This window comes from Mirounga leonina, unplaced genomic scaffold, assembly GCF_011800145.1.
Source record: "Mirounga leonina isolate KUSES-001 unplaced genomic scaffold, KU_Mleo_1.0 Mir_151, whole genome shotgun sequence".
NCBI lineage: Eukaryota > Metazoa > Chordata > Mammalia > Carnivora > Phocidae > Mirounga > Mirounga leonina.
In genome coordinates this window covers 32,244,439-32,262,437 of record NW_023270377.1, presented here as the reverse complement: position 1 = coordinate 32,262,437, position 17,999 = coordinate 32,244,439, and the positions used below count along the sequence as shown (strand labels likewise).

At 33.6% G+C, this 17,999-nt stretch overlaps 1 protein-coding gene and 1 pseudogene across 1 annotated transcript in view; one reads left to right on the top strand and one right to left on the bottom strand.

Annotated features, from left to right (window-relative positions):
• The window catches only part of BMPR2 (bone morphogenetic protein receptor type 2), a 183,835-nt gene that overhangs the window by 114,381 nt on the left and 51,455 nt on the right, over positions 1-17,999 (top strand). The gene's annotated exons all lie outside the window — the stretch shown is intronic.
• LOC118012772 lies at positions 99-217 on the bottom strand (annotated as a pseudogene).

Here is a 17,999-nt window from a genome sequence, read left to right as displayed (position 1 = left end):
TGACAACCATCAATTTGTTCTCTGTATTTGTAGGTCTGATTCTGTTTATTTGTTTATTCATTTGTTTTGTTTTTTAGTTTCCACGTATGAGTGAAATCATAAAAATGTTAGATGCCCAAAGTAGGTGGCAATGCCTTAACCATATGTGTGTTGCTAGGCCTGAGGGCCTCTTATATCCTTGTTAAGGGTAGTGCTAACCTCTCCTTTCATACAACACTCTTCTACAAGATTCTAAAGTCTTTGGTGATAAGGACCTTTTTTAATGCTCTTTTGTCTCTGCATTGACTACTAGTACAGTGTCAGGTATGTAGTGGTAGGAGTGAAATAAATGTTTGTTGAATGAATAATTTAATAAAAGGATATATGCTAATGTATAAATTCTGAAATGTTTTCAAATACTTGAAGGGAATAGGATTTGTTGTCATTTGTAATCTGGCAAAAGTTGAGATCATTGGATTCACTCAGTAATAGACAGGTATTTATTGAAAGCTGGTTGTTACTTTCAATTAAAGGGACAAATAGTTCATGGGACAGTAAGTACAGGCAAAAACAGAACAATTATTAACTCCCTTATTTTAGATTCATTATGGTAAAGTATAAAAAAGCCGTAATTGTTCCCATTCTCCTTTCCACTCCTAAAAAAGAAGCATCAAATTTTAATTTTTGAAATAATGCAGGAATTTAGAAAAATTTCCCTAAGTAGATGCTGTTACATGACCTAATTTTCAGAGACCCTTACTCAAAAAGTACAATTTAGCATATTTTAATACTGGTAAAGAAAATGATGCACAGGTAGGTTATGGCTTTTTTAAAGGTTATGTTCTAGGGAAACAGCAGAAGGTACTTAATGTTCTCTTTAGCCTATTCATTTCTCTCTCGATTGTTTTCAGCTGAACAGTTTACTTCCTGACATCAAACTATTCATTGCTGTTACTGGAATTATATCTTTCTCATCAAGTATGCATTTACACAATATCCAGAACCACTTTTACCTGCCTTCTTACCACTATACCTCATACATTGAGTAGGGTTAGACCAGTGACAATGAAGAAATATATGGATGACTGAGAATAACAAAATATAGCTCTCTTTCCTCAGGAAAAGCTCGTTTTTTGTTGTTGTTTTTGTTTTGTTTTGTTTGTAATCAACCTCAGTTGAAGCTGAAGACCATGAGGTAGTTAGTGATAGAAACTAAAGCATATGATAGCAGTGAATCTTTTAAGAATAATGTGGGAGGAGTTGTCAGGGAAAATATGATAGACCAATCCATGACCATAAGTGATTATCTTTCATTTTGCTGAGCCACAGAGTCTTACATTATAATCATTTAAAAATTACTTTGATGTGGAGTTAGGGGAGTGAAGAAAGGTTATTCCATTTACCTCTAGTTCTTAAATTTTTTTTTTACAGATTACAGATTTTGTGTAGTCTTATAAAACTGCCTTACATAGTTTTTTGGAGGCAATGAGATATGACACAAATTAATGAAATCTCTGCAGACTTCTGGCTGTTTTGCTAAAAAATTTAGTTTAATGAAAAGTCCACTGATTTATGTTTTGTTGAAACATAAATGAAATGTCTGTTTTAAAATAAGTATCAGCAGTTTCTTACTAATTTTAGAAAAAGGTATGTGAGCATTGTTAAATGCCATAAAAATTAAAGTTCTGTTCGGACTACAGATGACCAATGATTTTCTGAGTCCCTTTATTTTTTTCTTAGATTCTCCTTCTGTTTTACCCAGTATGATATGTTAACTTTTATAGGAACTGTCCTTTCTTCCCCCATCAACATATGGTGTCCTTACCTCTATTTCCCTTCAGATATTAGTGCTAGATATTTAATGAGTTTTGCCTCATAAAATACTTATAGTAAATTTAAGATTCTTAGAGAATGTTATTCCAGATGGGATAAATATAGTAATGAAATTTTAATTCGTTTCATCAGGATTATAAACTTATTAGACTCAGCAGTCTCCTTACAATAAAAATATAAAGGGAATTTGGGCATTTAACACATAGTGAAATCAAAACTAGCTAAATAACATTTTTTAAAATATTCACGATGTGTCAGACATTGTTCTAATTGCTGTCTATGCATTAAACCTTTACAGTTAACCCTTACAGAAACACATGAAATGATTACTGTTATATTCTTATTTTACATTGAGAACACTGAGGCACAGATACATAATTTTTTACCAAGTCACACAGCTAATAAGTGGTAGAGTCAAGATTCAAATGTAGGTGTTTGGGCTCCATAGTATGTGTAATTAACTATTACTTTCTATTGGTTTTAACCATTACTCTCTATAGTCAGTTGTTATTAATCATTACTCTTATACTCAAACAGGGGGCCAGTTTATATATGTTCATTCATTTGGAAGGAGGAAAGAAAAGATTATTTTGAAAATACTTGATTACATTTCCTAAAATTTAAGGACTCTTCATGATTCTTTCACCATATCTGTTGTACCACTGAGTACCATAAAATGTTTTCTATATTCACATGACATATTACTTAATTATTTAATATTTTTTTCAAATTATCTCATTAAAATTATATGTTCTTTAAAGGGAAACTTTTCATCACTACTGTAAATGGAAAGCCAATGTCATAAGTGGGGGTAACTTTAAAAATTATTTATTTAAAAATAAATAAAATGAAAACTAAGCCATATATATATTAGCTAACTAGATATTGCTGCTTGCCAAATTGTCTGAAACTTGAAGCTTACTTTCTCTGTGTTAAAAGAAAATAACAAATATTGATAATAGAGATTCACTGTCACCAAGTTGAGGTTTTCTTCTTTTGTAATTAGACAAAAGAAAGAAAACTAACTCATTAACACATGTCCATCTACCACCTAAAACCAGAAGTCTGACACTTTAGGAAAGTGAACTATATTATTCTGAGTCTCTTTGAACCATAAGAGACTTTGCAGTACCCATTTGTTTAAAAAGAAAATCAGTCTTTAAGTAAATGTTTATACCCTTAATTCATGCTTATGTGTTTATAAATTCCCAGAGTTTGAAAGAGATGTATAATTATTGCAAGGTTTGAATACTTATTTTAGAATAGTTTCTTGTTAAAGTTTCTGGAATTAGTATAATTAACCTTCCTAACTATAAAGTAAACAAAGTGATTAAGTTAGTAGAAAAGCAGACAAAAATTTGTCATTTTCTAAAAAATTAAATAGACCTAAGTCATTGTATTTGGTGTTGGAGGTTCTTAGGTGAAAATCAGCATAAAAATGTAGAATGCTTTTATTTTCTTTAACTTACATCATTCATTAAGTTGATTGTTGGATCAAATTGTTAAGAAACAAAGACTGAATAAAGCTAAGTTTAAGAAATCACATTCTAATTTATGCTGTGCTGTTAAGATTAGAAATTCTAACTTCAGTGTCTGGCAGCAAATGTCTTTATCTCACACCAAGCTAGAAAATAGAAAAGAAAGCCTACATTCAAAGAAACTGACATATGGGGGCCACAGATAGGTTTTTAGCTGTTGTGAATTTATAATGGTTTTTCAGTTTTTACTGCTTCTTTGACAGCATTAAAGTGATTGAATAGACACAAAAGGAGAAATAAGGATGGCTGGACGTTTTTGCTTAGTACTTGATGAAGCATTTTAGCAAGAGACAAAGTATGTTGTTTTTTACCCTTATTAAAAATATTAGCGGAGAAGGGGTGGTGCAAGAGAAGTAAAGTATGTATCCTTTAGAAAATATTCTTTAATGCAATAGTAACAAGATTTTATTTGCACATGTTCTGTGGTGTTGGTCAGACAGTTTTCATTCTAAAATTTTGCTACCTCTGCCCTATTGAATATCAATCCCAATCTATATCTACATATTTTGTCCCTATTCTCTCAAAAAAAGTAATACCTTTTCATGTTGGTATTTTTAAAATTTATATTACTTGATTGTCCTGATGAACAAAGCAAAACCTGTTTACTAACCTGGCTTTACTGACAAACTTAGTGGAAGCTTTTGGTCTGTAAAATGTAAGACCCAAGCATTTATGGTGGAATTGACTGATATTTAAAAATAAATGTCTTCTCAAATACTGGACAATTTTGGATGTAGAAGCAAGAAATAATTTTCATGTTTTTACTTAATAATATCTATAATTTTTCTTATCTTTATGTCCAGTTCCACGTGTGCTCCTTTGTACCTGCCTTAGCTGTTTCTCATTTCCTGTAGTCTCTCTCTGATTACTGAGAATTTTCTGCATATGTTCATATAGAAAAACTGGTTATCCATCTAATATAGATTTAGTGGTTTCAGGGTTCTGGGATCAAGCCCCAAGTCGGGCTCCCTGCTCGGTGGGGAGTCTGCTTCTTCCTCTCCCTCTGCTCCCCCCGCCTCGTCCTCTCTCTCTCTCATGCTCTCTGTCTCTCTCTCTCAAATAAACAAAATCTTTTTTAAAAAAAAGTAGAGTCATAGGTACGTGAAGATACTTCAAGTACATTCAAAACCAAGATGAAACTAGCTGTGATTTGAATAGCAATCGTCTTTATAACAGTATGTTGTTTTTTTTTTAATTGAGGTATAATTGACATGTAACATTATATTGCTTTCAGGTGTTCAGTATGATGAGTCGCTATTTGTATGTATTGCAAAATGATCACCACAGTAAGTCTAGTTAAAATCTGTCATAGTGCATACTCACAAAATTTTTTTTTCTTTTTTTAAGATTTTATTTATTTTATTTAATTGACAGAGAGAGAGAGAGAGAGACAGCGTGAGAGGGAACACAAGCAGGGGGAGTGGGAGAGGAAGAAGCAGGCTTCCGGCTGAGCAGGGAGCCCGATGCGGGGCTCAATCCCAGAACCCTGGGATCATGACCTGAGCTGAAGGCAGTCGCTTAACCAACTGAGCCACCCAGGCGCCCCAAATTTTTTGTTCTTATGATGAGAACTTTCAAGATTTACTCTCAACAGCTTTCGAATATTCAATATAGTATTGTTTTTTTTTATTGATTTATTTTTTAATTTTTAATTTTATTATGTTATATTAATCACCATACATTACATCATTAGTTTTTGATGTAGTGTTCCATGATTCATTGTTTGCATATAACACCCAGTGCTCCATTCAGTACATACCCTCTTTAATACCCATCACCAAGCTAACTCATCCCCCCGCCGCCTCCCGTATAGAACTCTCAGTTTGTCCATATAGTATTGTTAACTGTAGTCACCATGCTGTACATTTTATCCCCATGACTTATTTTATAACTGGAAGTTTGTACCTTTTGACCCCCCTCACCCCTTTGACCCACCCTTCTCCTCTGGCTAGCAGCAATCTATTCTCTGTATCTATGAACTTGGGTTTTGTTGTTGTTGTTGTTGTTGTTTCACATTCCATGTGTAAGTGAAATTATATGGTACTTATCTCTCTCTTTCTGACTTATTTCACTTAGCATAATGCCCTTGAGTTCGTCCGTGTTGTTGTAAATGGCAAGATTTCTTCCCGCCTTTTTTATGGCTGAATAGTATTCCTAAACACACACACACACACACACACTCACTCACTCACTCATCCATTGATGGACCCTTAGGTTGTTTCCAAATCCTCACTATTGTAAATAATGCTGCAGTGAACATTGGGTGCATATATCTTTTTGAATTAGTGTTTTGTTTTCTTTAGATAAATATCCAAAGTGGAGTTGCTGAATAATATAGTAGTTCTATTTTTAATTTCTTGAGGAACCTCCATACTGTTTTCCATAGTTGGCTATACCAGTTTACATTTCTACCAACAGTGCACAGAGGTCCCATTTTCCACATCCTTGCCAATACTTGTTATTTCTTGTCTTTTTATAAGTAATTTTTTTTTAATTTTTAAAGATTTTTATTTATTGAGAGAGAGAGAGAATGATAGAGAGCATGAGAGGGAGGAGGGTCAGAGGGAGAAGCAGACTCCCTGCCGAGCAGGGAGCCCGATGTGGGACTCAATCCTGGGACTCCAGGATCATGACCTGAGCCGAAGGCAGTTGCTTAACCAACTGAGCCACCCACGCGCCCATAAGTAATGTTTAATAGTAATTGAACAGACACAACTTTGATTGGAAATGCACTGACAACTTAAATACTGTTATAAGCTCTTTTCAAATTGTTTGTTTAAAAAAAGTACATTATATTCTAGGCATAGTATGAAATTAGCCTAATCAGCTGCTAAAAAAATAGGATCATCTAAGGGAGGGAAGTGTAATGTTTCTGAAAATATTCACTTGATTCTTTGGGAGGTATTTGGCATAATGATTAAGAGCATTGGCTCTCCGGGGCACCTGGGTGGCTCTGTCATTGAGTGTCTGCCTTTGGCTCAGGTCCTGATCCCAGGGTCCTGGGATCAAGCTTCGCATTGGGCTTCCCTCTCAGCGGGGAGTCTGCTTCTCCCTCTGCCCCCCCCCCATTTGTGTTCTCTTTCTGTCTCTCTTAAATAAATAAATAAATAAATAAATAAATAAATAAATAAATAAATAAATAAATAAAATCTTTAAAAACAAAAAACAGTGTTGGCCCTCAGTCTTATTAGTGCATGGGTTAAAAATCTTCCTGTTCTACTTGCTAAACATATCCTTGAACAGGTTACTTAGCCTCTTTGTATATTAAGTACCTCACATACAAAGTAATATTATCTATTTTATATGACTGTTGTATAGGTTAAACAAGATAGTGCATGTAAAGTGCCTAGCATATACTAAACATTTAATAAATAATAGTTATAATTAGGAGAGAACTGTCCTTAGGTCTTTCTAAAAACCAACTGTTACAAACATCATTCCTCATTTAGTTTTCTTTTTACCATTAAGGACATTTTTCTCTTCATTTTTATTTATTATATGAGAGCCTACATTCTGTGATCTTTTTTTATTTGAAGAAAGAATTGTTATTGAGTTTCTTGTGAAGTGTATTCAAGTTCCTGTGTCCCTCTAGTTGAGAAACAGAACAAAGATAATATTTTCTGCATCTTCCATTAACCCCATCCCCCACTAAAAAAAAGCTGTAAGAAGTTATTCCTGAAACAGTGAATTATTCTTTTATTTTTTGCAAGTGTACACTTTTCAAGGTTTTTAGCAATGAATAAAAATATAGTCAATCTTCATTATTCCTGGATTCCATGTCTCACTTGCTAAAAAATTATTTGTAACTCCAAAGTCAGTACTCAGAGTTTTTCTTGGTCATTCAAAGACACGTACATAATAACAAAAAATTTGAGTTGCCTGACATGCCTGTTCCCAGTTGAGGTTGATCATGGACACACTCTTACCTTCTTACTTCAGCATTCATACTGTAAACAAGTGTCCTTTTCAGTCTATTTAATGCCACATTTTTTTGCATTTTTGTTGATTTTTCAATTTAAAATGGCCTCCAAGTATAGGGCTGAAGTGATGTCTAGTGTTTCTAAGCACAAGGAGGCTGTGAGTGACTTACAGAGAAAATACATGTGTTAGGTAAGCTTCTTTCAGGCATGAGTTATAGTGCTATCAGCTGTGAGTTCAGTGTTAATGAATCAGCAATATACAGTATATCATATAAAACATCTTTAAACAGAAACACATAAAAGAGAAGGTTATGTATTAATGAGATTGGTGAATATGGTTTGACTGGAGGCTGACAGGAACCTAACCCTGTATTTCCTGTAGGAACATTGGTTTAGTATTTGCTAATTCAGTGTTTACAATGACTTTATATACCATAACTACTGTAGATAATGAGAATCAAATGTATATACAGGTTTTCACACTTTCTGAAAGTAGAGTGTTTCTATGAAACTTTTGTAATCTGAAATGTTGTAAAGCAAAGAACCATTAATTTATATGGAAAATTTGAGCATTCCAAGACCCAAAAAACAGTATCTCTTAGGCTTTTCTAGTATCTTAGGACACATCTTGTTAATGGATGCACAGAATAAATTGAGATAAAGAACAGATGCTCACAAACACAGTCACAGCTATGGGAGCTTGATGTTGAGATGCTGAGTGTATTTCCTGGGGAAGGAACTTTTGGAGGTGTCAATTCTCACTGCTCAGGTTGTGTGCTATCTCTGTAATGGAAAATGCTGAATGCTATTTTCACTTTTTGCCATTTTTTATAAAACAAAAATCCCCTTCAGATTTAATTTGGCTAGTAAAACAGGTACTGATGTCTTCCATAAAAACAAAGTGATGTAACTTGAACTTTCAAAAAGTGGAGGATACCGTATATTGTGGTAGGCAGCTTCTGACATGGCACCCAGTGATCCCTGCCTCCTGGTATAATCCTGTCTCCCTGAATGTAGGCAAGACTTAGTGACTTGATTCTAACAAAAAGAATATGGCGAAGATGATAGAATATCACTTTTGTAATTAGGCTTTTAAAAGACTGTAACTTACATCTTAATTGGTATTCCCTTTCTGGCTCTTCTTGTGTGCTTGCTCTCAGGAAGAGGACTGCTTGTCAATGAATTGAGGTCTGCTTTCTGCCAACAGCCAGAAGGGAACTAAAACCCACAGCCCAACAACCTGTAGGGAACTGAGTCCTACTAACAGTCACTGAGTGAGCTCAGATACTTCCCCACCTAAATGGTGAAATAACTTTGGCATTGACCTAAACCTTGACTGCAGCCTTGTGAAAAATCCTGAAGCAGAGCACACAGTTAAGTAGGGCCTGGATTCCTGAGACACACAGAAACTGAGATAATAAATCTGTATTAAGTCAATAAGTTTAGGATAGTTTGTTATGTAACAATAGATAATACATACATAGTTAAATATTTATAGTTACATATTAAAACCTCTGAATATGATATTTGAGATGGAGCATCCAGTAAAAAGTAATGTTTTGACTTTTGGCAGCTTTTATTCTTTCCCCTCAATGTTCAATTATTATTTTCTTTTCACTTCTAAGTTTTTGACAGTAGTGAGCACAATTCCTTTTTTTTAAAATTCCTACTTCATATGAAAATTTCTGTATATAAAGAAAAAAATCTTATATTTCCACGTAGATTCAATAATTATTAACATTTTTCAATTTTGCATTCTCCGTTACCTCCTCCTTTCTGGATGGATGGATGGATGGATGGATGGATGGATGGATGGATGGATGGATACCTGTTTTTGTTGTTGTTGCTATTGTTGAACCATTTGAAAGTAATTGTTTTAAGTCACCAAGGTTGTGATAAATTTGTTACAGCACCCAAAGGAAACTGATACACAGCCACAGAAAAATTAAGTTTCCACCAGCCATGTTTGCTTTTAGAAACAAAAGAACAGGTCCATTTTCACTTCCAGATCTTTTGTAAGTGCATTCAGTTGGCTGAAGCTACATTAAATCTGAAATCCTAGCTGCAGGAGAGTCTAGGAAATGTAGGGCTTTTCACTTTCTAGCCTCTGCATTTCAGGAAGGCATACTAGAATGAAGGTAGAGTGAATGTTAAGGGGGCAAGTCTTATCTATCTGCCACATTATTATAATTATTACATTATTATAATATCACAATAGATATCACTATATATATATCACCTTTTTTCTTAGCTACACAGTGTAACTTCCTGGGAGAATGGGGTTCACAGAGAGGTGCAGTGAGTGGACCAGGGAAAGAAATGAATGGTAGAAGGTGTTTCTACTCCAGCAGAATCTTTTGTTTCTCTCTCAATATGTGTTTCTGAAGAAGCAGTCACAGTCCAGCAGTGCCATTGCCCTTCAGTTCGCTGATCTTTCTTCGCCACCTGCTCCCTAGTGCCTTCGTTCAGGCGTATTTTAGTGCCTCTAGTCTCTGGACTGTACTGATTAAGCACATATACAGACATCCTCAGGATATTGTCACAGACTTCCCTTTTTCCTACCTCTTCAGTTGCTCACCCCTATGCCTGTGTTTCAGCATGGGTGTCTACTCCTAGGGGCAGACGCATGAGATCTTCAGAAAATTCTTGGCAGCTTCAAAATCTCTTAGCAACATTTCTCAAAAACTTTTGTTTATATAACTTCTTCTAGGCAATAAATCAACTTTTAGACTGTTCTACTGGCATATCCTATCATATATCATATCCTGAGTTAACTCACCTGCACAAGTATTTATTTGAAAATCTAAACCCAGGACATTCTAACAGTTGTGTTCTAATGGATATCTAAATGGATAATCATTTTTAAAAAATCATGCCATGGTAATAAATAATTAGCTAAGACACAGTGAGTGCATGGTAAGGATGTGGTTTGCAGGGTGTTAAAATTGTTTGGTAATTTCACAGAATCACAATCCATGTGATTACAGACTGGGTGGAACAGATATTACAGATAATCACAGAGATCTCCCAGGCCTTTGGTTGATGATGTACTTGTGATCATTCTTGTTCATTTATATGTTTTGTGAGTAACAACTGTTTTAAAGTATTGAACTCCATATTATATTTCTGTTCCTAAATCCATTTAATAGAATGAAAAACCCAGAGTTTGCATCCAGAAGGTATTGGAACTCTGTTGCATTCTTAATTTTCTTTTTTAAATATGATGCTCCTTAGGAGTTAGGATATCTAAATTCCAAACCCAGTAGTTCCATTTCTGAGAATTTATCCTACAGATATACACATATATTTTTGAAATGATTGTAAACAAAGGCATTCATTGTAGCATTGTTTGTTATAGCAAGATAGTAGAAGTCTAAATGTGAACCGATACAGGACAGGTTAAAAGATTTTGGTACAGCAGTATAATGGAATAGTTTGAAGCTTTAAACAAGAATTAAATGCCTTCTCTGGACTAATTTATAGAAAGATCTCCACCATATATTGTTAAGGATTGCCAACTGTCAGGGGTTGGGGGGAAGAGTGGAAATACCATATATTCAAATTTGCTTCTACACACATAAAGAAATTCTTAAAGAATACAGAAGAAAGTACAGAGTGTCCTTACTTGTATATATATGAGTGTATGTGTATGGTGGAGTGTGAATTGATGGGGCCTAGGAGTATGGAGGAGATGTTTCAGTGCTTGAGATATGCATGTCAATGTTCAAGAACTTAAAAAATAAAAATATTTAATTTTCAGAAATAGCACAAATGCAGATCAAGACTCAACTTTCTGGGTAGGTATTGTTCTATACCAGAGAGTGGCATTTATATTAGAAAAATTCAGTTGCACATAGTAAAGCTAAGAGTTTGAAAGATACTTTCTTGTGCTTGAAAGAAAAAGATCCCATTTTCTTTTAACTTTTGTGATCCCTTAATTAGTTTGATCATCTTTGTTTATGACCTGATACCCAGCATTTTCTCAGATTTCAAAAAGAGCACAAGTTAATTTTTCTTTTGTTTTCTGGTTTTGTTCAATGGTTTGTGTCTTTGCAAATTTGATCAGTAATGGGGAGTGTTGGTAGAAGGAGAAAACTAAGGGCTTCAGAATTAGAGTATGAACGTAAGAAGTGGAGGCAAAAGAAGGAGGAGAGAAGTATTTTCCAGATATTCTTTGCCACCTTTACAGTTTTACTCCCAATTTCATGTATACCCTCAAGTCTACTATGGCATTTATTAAAGTAGTAAGGAGAAGTGGCATTTCAGGAATGCAGTCACCCTAGTATGTGTATCATTGGACCTTTTTTTAGTGTCAACTTCACTTTCCAATTATTCCTTTAATCATTTACTGAGTAGTATAAAATCAACTAATTTTTAAAAATTATTTAAATTTTCTCATACTCTTGCCAATTAATTTGATTACCTTTCAATCCTAGTGTATCCACAAGTCCTCAGACTATTACATTATGTTCCTATACTTTCTGCTTATTCTTCTGTATTTCCAAGTTGTTTGATAGTTTGTTAAAGTAATTAATGAATTGATTGATTGATAAGAAGACTGACATAACTACACTAGGCTTGATGAAAGTGGCTTCCCCAACAAGATCTATTGGTTTAGTCTTAAGAAAAAGCCATGAATGGTTATATGTTAAGTGAGAAACTCACGTTGACTTATTTTGAAGTATTTTAAAATGGAGAAAAGAAATGGCATTCTTTAGTTTTACTTTCTATTATTATTGGCACAGAGTTAATTAAAAGTCTGATATTTAATTCAGAATTCAGCCTTTCTATTTCAGAGTTTATGGAGTATTTTTTCTGCCTATGGCTTTTTTGCTATCATGAAATAGAATTTTCCCTACTCATTTTTATGTGAGATTTTAAAGAGGCTTTTACAGATTTTTTTTCAGTAGAAATTTATACATATGTTTGAAACAGTTGTTTGCAGTTAATTCACTACCAAGGACTTCTTTTTTGTATTTGTCTTGAGTCCTTCCATTCCATGCCTTGGAAGATTTTATCTACCACAGTGTATTTTATTTAGTAAAAGATCTCTTTTCCCTTTAAAAAAATTAATCAAATACATCTCAATGCCACACCACCGAGCAAGTCATGTATTTCCAGCTGCCAAAGCTGTTGACGAGAGATCAGTGTTTTGAAGTGAAGGAAAAGGAAACTGATTTTTTCGTTTTCTTTATGTAGCCTAAAATACACTGAAATAAGTGTTAACAGTATCTATAAAGCATTTTATAAATACTGGAAATTGTGTTGCTGAGTTCTGGTCTTTATGATATGTATATATTCTTGATATTTTAAAAATAAAAGTCATCTTCTTAAAAGGTCAGAACCATTCTCTTAGACTGCTTTTTTAAAGTTATGGTAAAGTACACATAACATAAAATTGATCTTCTTAACCATTTTTAAATGTACAGTTCAGTAATGCTAAGTATATTCGTATTATTGTGCCGCCAATCTCTAGAACTCTTTTCATCCTGTAAAGCTGCAGCTCACAAAAGATAAATAAAATGTTGATCTTTGGGGAGTATTATATATCTTACCCCACAAAAACAACTGAAGTGCTATATTTTAAATAAACAAATATATTTAATTTTTCTAATGTTAAAACTTCTGTAGCTAATAGTGCAACTATAGGCATTACTTATAGACTCTTGTTTGAATGTAAATATGTCTACAGTTGTAAGGACAACATGGGCAGAACTGTAAAAAAAATTTTATCCTAAACCATTCCTAAATGTCTAATTTTAGATTAAAAGTTGTGTATGTTTGTGCACATCTCCGAAAGATGTTACATGACCATTACTAGGTATACTCTTATTTGTCAGCTATTGCCAATACTGTTTCATCAATAAGCCACCTTTAAGCTCAGTGGCTTTAACAGTAAGCCTTTATTCTCATGATGATAGGTCTGTAATCAGCTGGAATTTGCTTGATACAGGCTGGGCTCTACTACAGGCTGCAGGGTCAGTTCAGGTCTTCTCAGGTCTTGATCCTGGGGCTCAGGATCAAGAAGTAGCATCAACTCAGAAAAAGTTCTTTTCATAGTGGATTATTTGATCACAAGGAATACAAACACAACTAAAAAAGAGTTACTTTCAAAATTTAAAAGGCAGATTTCTTTTAGCATCTACATATTTAGTATCAACTGTTTTGTATGTTAAAAAGTGCTCACTTCTTTTAAAGTAAAAATAGTAGTGTATTAGAATGGATATCCAAAATCTACCACAAATGGTATAAATCAAAATTATTTCTCACTCTGCTAGCTTTTAATACAAATGTTTAGTTATTTAGTTGTTTAATATAGCCTGTCAGTTATTCAAGGATCAATAATTTTTCTTTATTGTTAAGTCAGTGTTTTTAGTTGATAACTTTTGAAGTGTTGGATCTATCAAAGGATTGGAACTACTGAACAGTCATCCATTTAAAAAGTTTCCTGTGGTTTGTTTTGCAATTTGATATAATACAAAGAGGTTTTTTTTAAACTTAAATTGCTTTTATCTCACCTTTATCATATAGAGATCATAAGATCACTAAGGCTTTTTTGTTTGTCAGTTTTCAAAAATTTTTGTTTGAAAAGCAAGATAGAATTGAACTAAAAACAGAACTCCCTGCATTGTCCAGAATGTCACCAATGCTGCTAAGCAAGACATGTGGGTGCCTTTAAGACAGGTAGGTTTGCAGACAGGAATATGTAAAGGGACAAAGAAAGGAATATAAAAGAGAAGGAAAAGTAAAAAGGAGGATTGGGAAAAAGAAGTGGCTGTGTAGGAGAAAGATACAGTACCAACAAGAGTTACTCTAACTCCCCTTGGCCTTACCAGTGCCCTCGGTATTCTGTCACTTTACCTCCTTATTCTCACTATCTAGGGAGTGGGCTAATAGGAACTGAACAAATATTTAAGGATAGTTTGGGTGAGAATATCAATAATGGTCTGATGGAGACCCTATTCCTTTTACTGTCCTTTCATGGAAGACCAGATGTACATGTTTAGAAGGTCCCTTTTAAAGAATTGTCAAATAAGATTCTGTAAATGCTTTGAGGGTAGGGGATTAGGGAAATCTGAGCACTATGGAAAGGATGAATTAAGGATTTCATTGGTTTTAGGTATGTATTATCTTCTTAACAGTGCTAATTTCATAAAGCCTTGTCCAATAAGGCATATTTTCCTCTATCCTATCTCTCAGTCTCAGAGCTTTTCTTTCTGCTCTATTCCTACTCTAGTGCATCTTTTATTAATTCTGGCCTTCTTGGCTGCTAGCTATTGCCTCTGCTGCCAAAACATTAGAAACAGCAAGAGGATATGCAGCTTTTCATTTGTCTACTTTGTTTAATATTTTTCTCTTGCCAACAAAATTGAGTACTTTATTTTTTTAAAAGATTTTATTTATTTATTTGACAGAGAGAGGCACAGCGAGAGAGGGAACACAAGCAGGGGGAGTGAGAGAGGAAGAAGCAGGCTTTCCGCTGAGCAGAGCCCGATGTGGGGCTTAGTCCCAGGACCCTGGAATCATGACCTGAGCTGAAGGCAGACACTTAACAACTGAGCCGTCCAGGCACTCCAAAGTTGGGTACTTTAAAAGTACTAAGTATAACTGAAAAAGCAAATGTTTATGGAGTGTTTCTATGAGCTTAATAGGGATTACCTACATTGATCTTTTAATTATCATTATAAGTCCCAGACTCATTGCAAGGAAAAATAACTGCATTTGTTACATAGAAAAGCAATCCTGAATTAATTTCATGTGCACCTAGTAGCATGGTTAAATCTTCAAAACATATTATTGAAAACAAGAAGCAAGGCATAAAAATTCCATTTATATAAAATTCAGAAATAGGCATTAAAAAAACCCCAAACCTAAGCATATAGAAAATATAATACTACTAAGAAGGGCAAGGAAACAATTACTACTAAAGTCAGGATAGTGCCTATTGCTGGGGAAGAGAAAGGCTGTTATGACCAAAAGGGAGCAGGTAGGTGATTTTTAGGATCCTGAATATTCTATTTCTTGGCATAGCTACATGAGTGTTTACTTCATAATAATTCACTAAACTGTACATTTGTATTATAAACACTATTGTGCATATGTGATTTGTTTTATAATAAAAATGGTTTAAAAGATGGGAAACAACTGTGGGAAAAACTAGAAAATAGAAATTTCATAGGAAAAAAGCTAATTTTCTCTACATATCTATCTTGCTTTCCTTATAAGATTGAGCACATTACGGGGCTCCTGGGTAGCTCAGATGGTTAAGCATCTGCCTTCGGCTCAGGTCATGATCCCAGGGTCCTGGGATCCGTCAGGCTTCCTGCTCAGTGATGGGTCTGCTTCTCCCCCTCCCTCTGCTTCTCCCCTTACTCATGCTCTCTTTCTCTCTCTCTCTCTGTGTCTCGAATGAATAAATTAAAAAATCTTAAAGAAAAAAGATTGAGCACATTACTATCATAATTAAAAGAACATTAAATGGGGGGAGTTGTGTGTACAATGTAACTCGTATTTTGTTTTCTAGTAATAAGCAAATGAGTGGAAGATAAAGCTTCCACTTTTATAACATTATTTCATGGTCACTTTCTGAGAACAGGGGTCTTTAGTATGAATTCTGGATTTAGAATTATCATTTATAGACAGGAAAATTGACTAGGGATCTCTGAGTGATTCATCTCTTTGGTTTGATTGTGTATTGTGGGATTTTAACTGATTGAGCCACCCAGGCACCCCTGTAGTGTGAGATTTTAATTTTTCCTTATTTTTGTTTTATATTAAATAATGAATATTACAGTAGTTAGATTTCAATTTTCCTTGTGTTTAATTTAGACTTGAATTGACATTTCTTTACTCAATTAGGTTATCAGTGCTTTCTGAGAAGTATTCAATAATTATTTTCCGAAGCTGTTTCATGGAGTAACAACCTTTTTGTTTTATCGTATCTATGTATAAAGGTAAAAAATAAAATCTCAAGAGAATATAGGCAATTAGGCCTGGTAGAATTATATCAAAAAAAATTTTTTTTAATTTTTTTTTAAAGACTTTATTTGACAGAGACACAACGAATATTTAATGGTATTTTCTTTATACTCTGATAGATTTTTTTTTATTGTAGCATGGTCTAGAGATTCATCTTTATCTTTCTTTTTCTTGTATTTACTAAAAATTCTAAATGTATTTACTTAAATCCTGTTTTTACCTTTCTATTATTTAATGACTTTATCCAATGAAATATAATTAATTTTGTTAGTTTTAATTCATTCTTTAATGAAGGAAAGAAAATGCTAAAACTCAGTCTTTTCTAATCACAAAACAGCTATTTTAAAGAAATTAGAATTATAAATACAAAGCTAAAAGTTAAGAAGGATAAACATTGACTGTCTTTCCTGTGTTTTCTTGTCAATCCTCCCTCCCCCAACCTTTTTTTGGTTTAACTGGGATTGTTTCTCTTTCTCTTTCTTTCCTTTAGTTTTCCACTATTGCTTTTATAATTCAGCCATAAAATGCCTGGACTCAGCAGAACATGAACTGTTTTGTTTATTGTTGTTATTTATTGTGTTTCTTACAAGCAAGATCTATTCACAGTGATTAACGAGGCCAGTTAAATTTTAAAGTAGTACTAAATATTCAGTATTACATACCAATGTGGAAAAAAAAATAAGAAATCTGCCTCCTCTCAATTTGCTTTTTAGACATTAAACATAAACATTAATCTGATTATGATTACTATATAGTTGCCATTCCAAACATATTAATTAAATCAACATTGTTTATTCTTTATAAAAATATTTGTTCAAAACATTGATCTGCACGGTATATCATCATTACAGAAATGATATTTAGGAATCTGAATTATTTTGCTAAGGAATTCATTTAACTCTGATCACATCAGTTGTTTTGATTTTAAAAGTTTTTCTCTGCTTTTATGAATAAGTACATTGCTTTTTTTTAAAAAAAAAAATGTTTTTAAACCTAATCCCTAATTTGCCTTCCCACACAGAGTTGTAAAAGATTAAGGAGCCAACAAAACCACCAGTGTGTTATATTTAAGATTTCCTTTGTTGCTGCTGCACATGCAACAATGTTGTTCTTTCTTTGACACAGACCCAGACAAAGGCTGAGTGTAACAAGGAAGCAGACAGCACGCCTCCAGTAGTGGCCCCTGCCTGGCTCCAGGATTTGTAAACAGAAACATCCCAGGCTCCAATGAGGCAGACAGCGGTTCCCTGTCTGTTCTGCATTCAGGAAGCACTTGCTTGCATAAACCCATCCACTGCACACAGACATACATAGCAGTGTTTACATTTGGTTGAGTATTTAATTGAGAAAGCTAATAGGGAGGAAGAAGAGGATTTATTAGAGCTAGAGGAACAAGACAATTTCAGGTACAGCATATACTGTATATGTAGCATATATGTTTAAAAGAAAAAGATTTTATAAAGAAACAAAAAACGAAAGTTAGGAGTTTTATGGTCAAAGGCTTCTTTTATTGCACACATATGTGAATAAACATACTGAAATATTTTCCCTGGCAGTTTTCCAGGGATCTCATATTTTTAGACCATATAACATATCCTGGAAAGCTTTTTATTTGAAATGTTTAACAATTAACGTGGTTTTTAACATGTTTTAAAAATCTATTTTAACACTTTTTTCATCATTATTATATAGATTAATAATTTCTATTTCAGATTTTGGGTTAAAAAATATTTTAATGTAAAAGCTATGT